The sequence below is a fragment of the Pongo pygmaeus genome, chromosome 18 (genome assembly GCF_028885625.2).
Source record: "Pongo pygmaeus isolate AG05252 chromosome 18, NHGRI_mPonPyg2-v2.0_pri, whole genome shotgun sequence".
Lineage (NCBI taxonomy): Eukaryota > Metazoa > Chordata > Mammalia > Primates > Hominidae > Pongo > Pongo pygmaeus.
In genome coordinates, this window is record NC_072391.2 from 29,827,922 (window position 1) to 29,836,549 (window position 8,628).

An 8,628-nucleotide genomic window follows, 5' to 3' on the forward strand; every position below is an offset into this window, starting at 1 on the left:
TTCACTGAATAAATGTTTACTATGTGCCAAGTCCTCAACTAAGGGATGCTTTATCTCTTTTAATCCTCACAATAGTCCTATGAATGGGGTGGTATCATTCTTATGCTACAGATAAGAAACTTAAGCCCAGAGACAGTGGCTTATGCCTGTAATCCCAGCACTTTTAAAGGCTGAGATGGGAGGATAACTTGAGGCCAGGAGTTCCAGACCAGCCTGGGCAACATAGTGAGACACCTATCTCCACCAAAAATAAAAAATTAGCTGGGTGTGGTATCACATGCCTATAGTCTCAGTTACTCAAGAGGCTGAGGTGAGAGGATCGCTTGAGTACAGGAGTTCAAGGCTGCAGTAAGCTATGATCACACCACTGCTCTCCAGCCTTGGTGATGGAGTGAGACCCTGTCCCAATAAAAAGAAAAAAGAAACTTGAGACTCAGTGAGGATGTATCCATTGGCCTAAGCTCATTAAAGTGGGATTGGAATCCAGACAGCCTCACTCTACCATTGTCTTAATTCAGGCTGCTATAACAAATACCACGGACTGGGTGACTCAAACAACATTTAGTTCTTACACTTCTGAAAACTGAGAAGTTTCAGATCAAGGTCAGTGTCAGCTGTGTGGCCAAATCCAAAACCATGTGCCTACACATTTGGTGTCTGGTGAGGCCTCTCTTCCTGGTTTGCAGATGGCCACCTTCTTACCGAATTCTCACATGGCAGAGAGACACATCACCTTTCTTACGACTCTTTTTTTTTGGAGGCAGAGTCTTGCTCTGTCACCCAGGCTGGAGTGCAGTGGTACAATCTCAGCTCACTGAACCTCCACCTCCTGGGTTCAAGCAATTCTCCTGCCTCAGCCTCCCGAGTAGCTGGGACTACAGGTGCGCGCCACCATGCCTGGCTAATTTTTGTGTTTTTAGTAGAGACAGGGTTTCACCATGCTGGCCAGGCTGGTCTCAAACTCCTGACCTCATGATCTGCCTGCCTCAGCCTCCCAAAGTGCTGGGATTACAGGCATGAGCCGTGGTGCCTAGCCTGGGCCACCACGCCCAGCCTTATGACTCTTCTTATAAGGTCACTAACCTCATTAATGAGGGCTCCATCTTCATGACCTAATTACCTCCCAAAGGCCCCACCTCCTAATCCCATCACTTTGCGGGTTAGGGCTTCAACATATGAATAGGGGTAAGGAGGAACTAACACTCAATCTAAAGCAACCATTCACGCTCATGACAGTGTCAACCTGAAATAATCAAAAGGATCAAAAACCAGTTTAAAAGTGTGTATTCAAGCACAAAGCTGAGAATGGTCATTTGAGTAACACAGACTCCAAAGAACTAGGTTCAGTGATTCAAGATGAAAAGTTAAGATCTTGCTTATACAGGCAGAAAACAAAGAAATTTAGTAGGATTATAACATTTTCTATACAAGGCTGGTTCATGAGGTACAACAATTTTATTAGTTATAGTTTGTTTTCTTTTCTATACAGCTTGTTTTCTTTTCCTTTCCAATTTAAGAGGTTGTATTTGACAGACCATCTTAGACAATGATAGCCAAGAGGTCTCTGTGTGATTCCAATCCCACTTTTGTGAGCTTAGGCCAATGGACGCATCCTCACTAAGTCACAAGTTTCTTTTTTCTTCTTACTGAGACAGGGTCCAACTCCGTCACCCAGGCTGGAGTGCAGTGGTGCACTCATAGCTCACTGTAGCCTTGACTCCTGTGCTCAAGCGATCCTCTCACCTCAGCCTCTTAAGTAGCTGAGACTACAGGCATGTGATACCACACCCAGCTAATTTTTTATTTTTGGTGGAGATAGGGGTCTCACTATGTTGCCCAGGCTGGTCTGGAACTCCTGGCCTCAAGTTATCCTCCCATCTCAGCATCCTCACTAAGTCGCAAGTTTCTGTTTTCTTCTTATTGAGACACCCAGGCTGGAGTGCAGTGGTGCAATCAGAGCTCACTGCAGCCTCAAACTCCCATGCTCAAGCAATCCTCCCACCTCAGCCTTTTGTGTAGCTAGGACTACAGAAAGGGAAGTTTATCTAAAGTGAAGATCAACAGTTAAGAGGGAAAGGGTCTTCTCTGGAGCCCTTTAGTCCTTTACAACATTAACAATACAATGTAAGCAGGAGAAAGGCTAATCTAACCAGAGAAACAAAGGTGACAGGTGCCCAAGTTACAGCTGCCTCTCATGTGGTTCAGGTCCTATAATCACATTCCCTTAAGGCTCAAAATGCTTTAAAGTTCCAACAGCTTAGATTTGAATTACTTATTTTCACAACAGTAAATGGTAATAAACAGAGAAGTCAGGATTTGAACTCTCTGTTAGCCTGAAGCCATCAATTACTAATCTCTACTAACTCTTCCGGCAAGGCCTGCTGCCCATCTCAGGGTGATGATAAGGAGAGACTTGGAGCTGAACCTGGGACCCAGAGACCATGCAGGTTTGCAGACCAGGGCAAGGCGAGAGCACGGATTGCCCACCCCAAGCAAAAGGCAAACAAGCCAGCAGGAAGCTGTGATCAGAGGATTGAGTGCTCTCATTGACCAGCCTGGATCTCATGCCCATCACGGGGCTACACATCCCCAAGGCCAAGTTCAATGCTTGGCACAGATTAGGCACTCACTGAATACTTGCCGATTGTTTCAGTTTACTCTTACTGCATAGTGAACCACCCAAAGCACAGTGGCTTAAAACAACTGTCACTTTATTTAGCTCATGATTCAATAGGTTTGCTGGGCTGGCTCACTGGAGCTGGATGGTCTAAGGTGGTTCACTCACAGGTTAGCAGGCTGGTTCCAGGGGACACACGAGTTGGGCCAGCTCAACCGTGCTCCACAAGGTCTCTTGTCATCCAGCAGGCTATCCTGGGTCTCTTCACATGGAGGTCAAAGGGCAGCAAGAGAGGACCAGCCTCAATGTGCGAGTGCTTGCCCAGCCTCTGCTGGCAATGCATTTGCTAAGATCCCAGTGACTAAACGTCATCACGTAATCAAGCTGAAATTTCAGATTTGGAGAACTGGAATTCACTCCTCCATAGGAGAGGTGCATTGCACACACAGGCATAGGAAGCATATGTGCCATTTTCATTGCAGTCTACCAAAATGATGGAGTAAATGAGTCAATGAATGAGTACAAGGGCAGAAAGTGACTCACGAAAAGGTTCTGTGCAAGTTGAGCCCCAGAATTCCATCCAATCTCAGAACCTCTTAGATTCCTCTGTCCATGGCAGGAGGCAGAGAAAAGAGCAAAGCCTTCCAATGAGACTCAGTGGCTGGAAAGAGGACTGCAGGAGCTAGGAGCTCACCAATGGTTCCACGTGTTCAGCCAAACCTGGGCCTCTTGCAAACTCTCTTCCCCAGGGCCTGGCCCCAACTGGGTGGGAGAGGAAACATGTTAGTGTGGTCAGCTGGTCCCTCTGCCCCGGATCCCTGCTGCCTGCCTCTTGCCCTAGCAGCACCTGGCCCAACTGGGAGCATTACTCCAAATCCCCACTACGCCCCCATGTGACGCACAACGCTGGGAAGTGTAATTGCCGTAGTGATTACTTACAGCCATTACATTGAGTTTTAAAATGTTCCCTTCAAATTGAACAATGTTTTTTCAAAGTCAACAGCTGGTTCACAGCTTGAATGCAACCGTTAGGATAAATTAAATAAAAAGGGTAATAAAATCACAGCCTAAATTTAATTTCTGAAGAGTGCATAGGCTCCAAAAAAATAAGCATTTAAAAATGCCTTTAAAATACAGCCAGAAAAGCAGAAGTTAATTCACTCCCTGATTATGTCAGCTAATGGACACACTGGCACAATTAACTACATAATTGCAGTGGTATACACAAAGCCCTGAGCTCATGCCCAGGTTCTGCTGTACAGGCCTCGGACCATGGGAAGGACTTACCAGATAGGTGGCTCGTATATGCAGATGTCCCTACAAACAGGCTCAGAAAAGAGCTCCCATCTCTAGAAGCAAAATAACACCAAAGATGATATCCACAGCCTCCAACCCAGCACATCTTCCTGTTGCCTGGAGCTACCTGGAGCCACCTCCCGGGCAGGAAGGCATGGCGGCAAGTTGCACTGTGTTTGCAAAATTCAGCTACTGAATCCTTTTCACTCAAGGCAACTTACTTTAGTGATCATCAAAAAAGACCCATCCAGCGTGTCTCCCAGGCAACCCTACCTTCCAAGCTTAGGAACCTGCCAGGACTTGAATCCCACAGCTGTCATTTATTTGTCACGTCACTTTGGACAAGTGATCGGCTCATTTCTCTGCGCCTCAGTCTCTTCCTTTGTAGAAAGGAAACTCATTTGTTCTTTCATACATTCAAGATATATTCAATATATATGTACTGAGCACCTACTCTGAACTAGGCCCTGGCCCAGGTAGCCAGGAGATAGCAGCGAAGACAGAGATCCCTGCCAGAAGGGGAGAAGGGGCATAGATCCAAGTAGCAGAGATCAACAATGAGCAAGACCAGGAAGTACTGTGTATAGAATGGGAGAAGATAATGCGTGCTTGGGGAAAATAAAGCAGGGAAGAGAATAAGGAGGGAGGGAAGGAGTGTTGTAATTTTAAATAAGGTGTTTGGGGAAAGCCTCCCTGAGAAGGGGAGGTTGAAATAATGGCCTGATGAAGTAGGGAAGGAAGCCAGCCACGTGGATATCTGGGTGCAGAGTTCAGGCAAAGGAAAAGTGCAAAGGCCCTGAGGCAGGAGTGCACTGAGAGTGGTCCAGGAACAGCAAGGAAGCCGGGGCGCCAGAAGCACAGAGACTGGTAGGAAGTGAAGTCTGAGGCCAGACGCGGTGGCTCACACCTGTAATCCCAGCACTTTAGGAGGCTGAGGCAGGTGGATCACTTGGGGTCAGGAGTTCAAGACCCACCTAGCCAACACGGTGAAACCCTGTCTCTACTAAAAATACAAAAATTAGCCGGGTGTGGTGGCACACACCTATAATCCCAACTTTTCAGGAGGTTGAGGCAGGAGAATCACTTGAACCCAGGAGGCGGAGGTTGCAGTGAGCCGAGATTGTGCCACTGCACTCCAGCCTGGGAGACAAGTGCGAGACTCCATCTCAAAAAAAAAAAAAAAGGAGGTCAGGGAGCTAACAGGAGAATAAGAAGAAGATCTAATTCGAAGGGCTAATCATGCATCCACTCAACTAGTATTCACTGAGTGCTTACTCCATGTCAGACAGAGAGTTGCTGTGAGGATTAAATCAGATAAAGGAAAAGCACAGGCAGCTCCCAGCACACAGTAAGTGCTCAATAAATGTCACCTATAAGAAGAGGACGCCCCTGCACTCTGGGCAGGTGGCAGCATAGACACTGCTCAGGAGAACCTGGGTCCTGGCCCTGCTTTCTTTCCCGGGGTAAGGGTGCAGCCTCACTGCTAGGGAACCTGGTTCCAAAACCATTAGTGGTCAAAGTTAGCGCCCAGGTTGCTAGGGAAGTTCCTCCACTGTCAGGTTCAAGCATGTAAGGTTTAGGCCACAGCAAGAGCTCTGCTGCTCTCTCGGCTCTGGAAAGGCCACAGCTACAAGGAAAGGGATGCAGAAAGCTGACAACCAGGGAAGGAGTCAGGGGAAGGTCATGGCAAATAAACGGACTTTGCTCCTGCTCTGGGGAACCATGCTTGTGCAGCCTTGGCTAAGGAATGGGTCACTTATCAGGGTGTGCATGCATGTGTGTATGTGTGCAGGCGTGTGTGTATGTGTGTAAGTGCGTGTGCACCCTCGTGCATGTGGGCACGTGGTCTCCTTTCTCTAAATCTGTAGCCCACCTGCAATGCTACAATTATCTACTCTTACACGCTCCTTGTTCCCACTCAGCCTGGGCACACGCAATACCCAGGTCGGCCACAAGGGGACTCTCAGCCTTCCCCTTCCCCCTACCTCCACCCATTAACGCACTGGGCGGCGGTTTGTGGTGGTGGTACACAAAGGGTTAAAAGCGCCACCTTAGCGGCAGGAGGATCGCTTGAGGCCAGGACTTCCAGACCAGCCTGGCCAACACAGCAAGTCCCCCATCGCTACTAAAAAAATTTAAAAATTAGCCGGGCAAACCATTCAAACCGTCTCTGATGGGCCAAAACTCGGAGATTGGCACAAGAGCCGGTTACAGTCTGTTTACACCTCGGTTTAGGTTACAGTTCACGATGTACGGAGAACCCTTTAGGCCAAACTTAAAATACGTAAGGAGGCAGCGTTAGGCTAAACTTGATTTAACCCATATGAATACATGCACAGGAAAAGACCTGGAAATGATGCTCAAAGGGGTTAATAGTGATAAACTCTGGACAGAAGGAAAGGAAGCTATTATTTTCTTAGTTATGCGTTATCCATATTTTCTAATTTTTCTAAACATGTAAAGATAAAATTGTATTCTTAAAAATAAATAAGACCTCAGAACAACAAAAAGGAATTAAATAAAATATAAAATAGAATATAATCAATACGCTGGGTGCGATGGCTCACGCCTGTAACCCCAGCACTTTGGGAGGCCGAGGCAGGTGGATCCCTTGAGGCCAAGAGTTTGAGACTAGCCTGGGCAACATGGCAAAACCCCATCTCTACAAAGAAAAAGAATAGAATCAATCACACACATACACACACACACACACACACACACACACACACACAGATTGTCAGGGAAGTGTTTCTCAATCTTTGTAGCGCATATTAATGTGCTGGTCAAATTCAGCAGTTCTGGCATGGGGCCTGGGAGTCTGCATTTCTGACAAGCTCCTGGATGTCTAGGCAGCTGCTCCAAGAATCCCACTCCCTATAGTGGTAAGGCTAGGGGCTTATTGTAATTTCTATCCTAGTGGCTGTCACAATCCCCTTTCTCTTCCCTCTCAGGTCAGATATCTGTCATGCACTGAAGCATCATTTATAAAAAAACAATACTTTGTTGTTGTTTTTTGTGTTTGTTTGTTTTTGAGACAGGGTCTCACTGTCGCCCAGGCTGGAGTGCAGTGGTGCAATCTCAGCTCACTGTAATCTCCACCTTCCAGGTTCAAGCATTTCTCCTGCCTCAGCCTCCCGAGTAGCTGGGATTACAGGCGTCTGCCACCAGGCCTAGCTAGGTTTTGTGTGTGTGTGTGTACTTTTAGTAGAGATGGGGTTTTGCCATGTTGGCCAGGCTGGTTTCAAACTCCTGACCTCAAGTGATCCGCCCACCTCAGCTTCCTAAAGTGCTGGGATTACAGGCAGGAGCCACCATGCCCCTCCATAAAAAACAATATTTAAAATAACTCAAGTATCCATGTATGGGAGACTGACTATCTGAACCTTGGTATATCCATACAATGGGTGGTATGCAATAGATGTTTAACAACCAGCTGTCTGAGCAGGAAGCCCTGAGGTAGAGAGTTTGCATTTCTGTCGTGCAAATACTACCGCTGTGGCCTGTTTCAAGCCACCTATGTGAAATCAATTGGTTCACAAAATTGCTGAAGGTTTAACAATCAGTTCTTTGGAGCAAGCACACCATCAGCCAGCTGGTGCCAGCACACCCCACTCTACAGCCATAAATAATACAAACAACAATGAGGAAGCTGTCTCTGCACTGATATGGAAAGATCTTCACAATGCAGTACACTGTAAAGTGGGGGGAAAAAAGCAGATGTAAACCAAAATTAAATTCTAAGGCCCCCTCCTAACCATCTGAATGGACCACTTCTCTCGGCCAGAGCATTCCAAAACTAATCCGAAAAACTAGTTCAAGGCCATGATGGGAAGAGGGAGCAAGATACTCCTCGTTATATCCTCCTCCCTTTTGGAATTATGGATAGACAGGCTCTTTAAGTCTGATAAGAAACATTTGTAATCTATTCTCTCTAAAGCCTGCTACCGGGAGGCTTCATCTGCATAACAAAACTTTGGTCTGGGCCAGGCTCGGTGGCTCACACCTGTAATCCCAGCACTTTGGGAGGCCAAGGCGGGTGCATCACAAGGTCAGTAGTTCAAGACCAGCCTGGCCAATATGGTGAAACCCTGTCTCTATTAAAAATACTAAAATTAGCTGGGCGTGGTAGTGTGCGCCTGTAGTCCCAGTTACTGGGGAGGCTGAGGCAGAAGAACTGCTTGAACCTGGGAGGCGGAGGTTGTAGTGAGCTGAAATCATGCCACTGCACTCCAGCCTGGCGACAGAGTGAGACTCCGTCTCAAAAAAAACTTTGGTCTCTACAACCCCTTATTGTAACCCAGACATTCCTTTCTATTGATAATAACTCTTCAACCAATTGCCAGTCAGACTTTGAATCTGCCTATGACTTGGAAGCCCCCACTTCCAGTTGTCCTGTCTTTCCAGATCCAACCAATGTACATCTTGTATGTATTGACTGATGCCTTACGTCTCCTTAAAATGTATAAAACCAAGTTGTAGTCCAACCACCTTAGGCACCCATTAGGCACATGTTCTCAGGATCTCCTGGGGACTGCGTCATGGGCCATTGGTCCCTCATATTTGGCTCAGAATAAATCTCTTTAAATATTTTACAGTTTGACTCTTTTCGTCAACACAGCTTATAGAAGAGTATGTAGGGTTTGCTACCTGTTGTGTAATTAAGGAGGGGGAACATAAATACACACACACACACACACAGTTGCTTGTATTTGCAT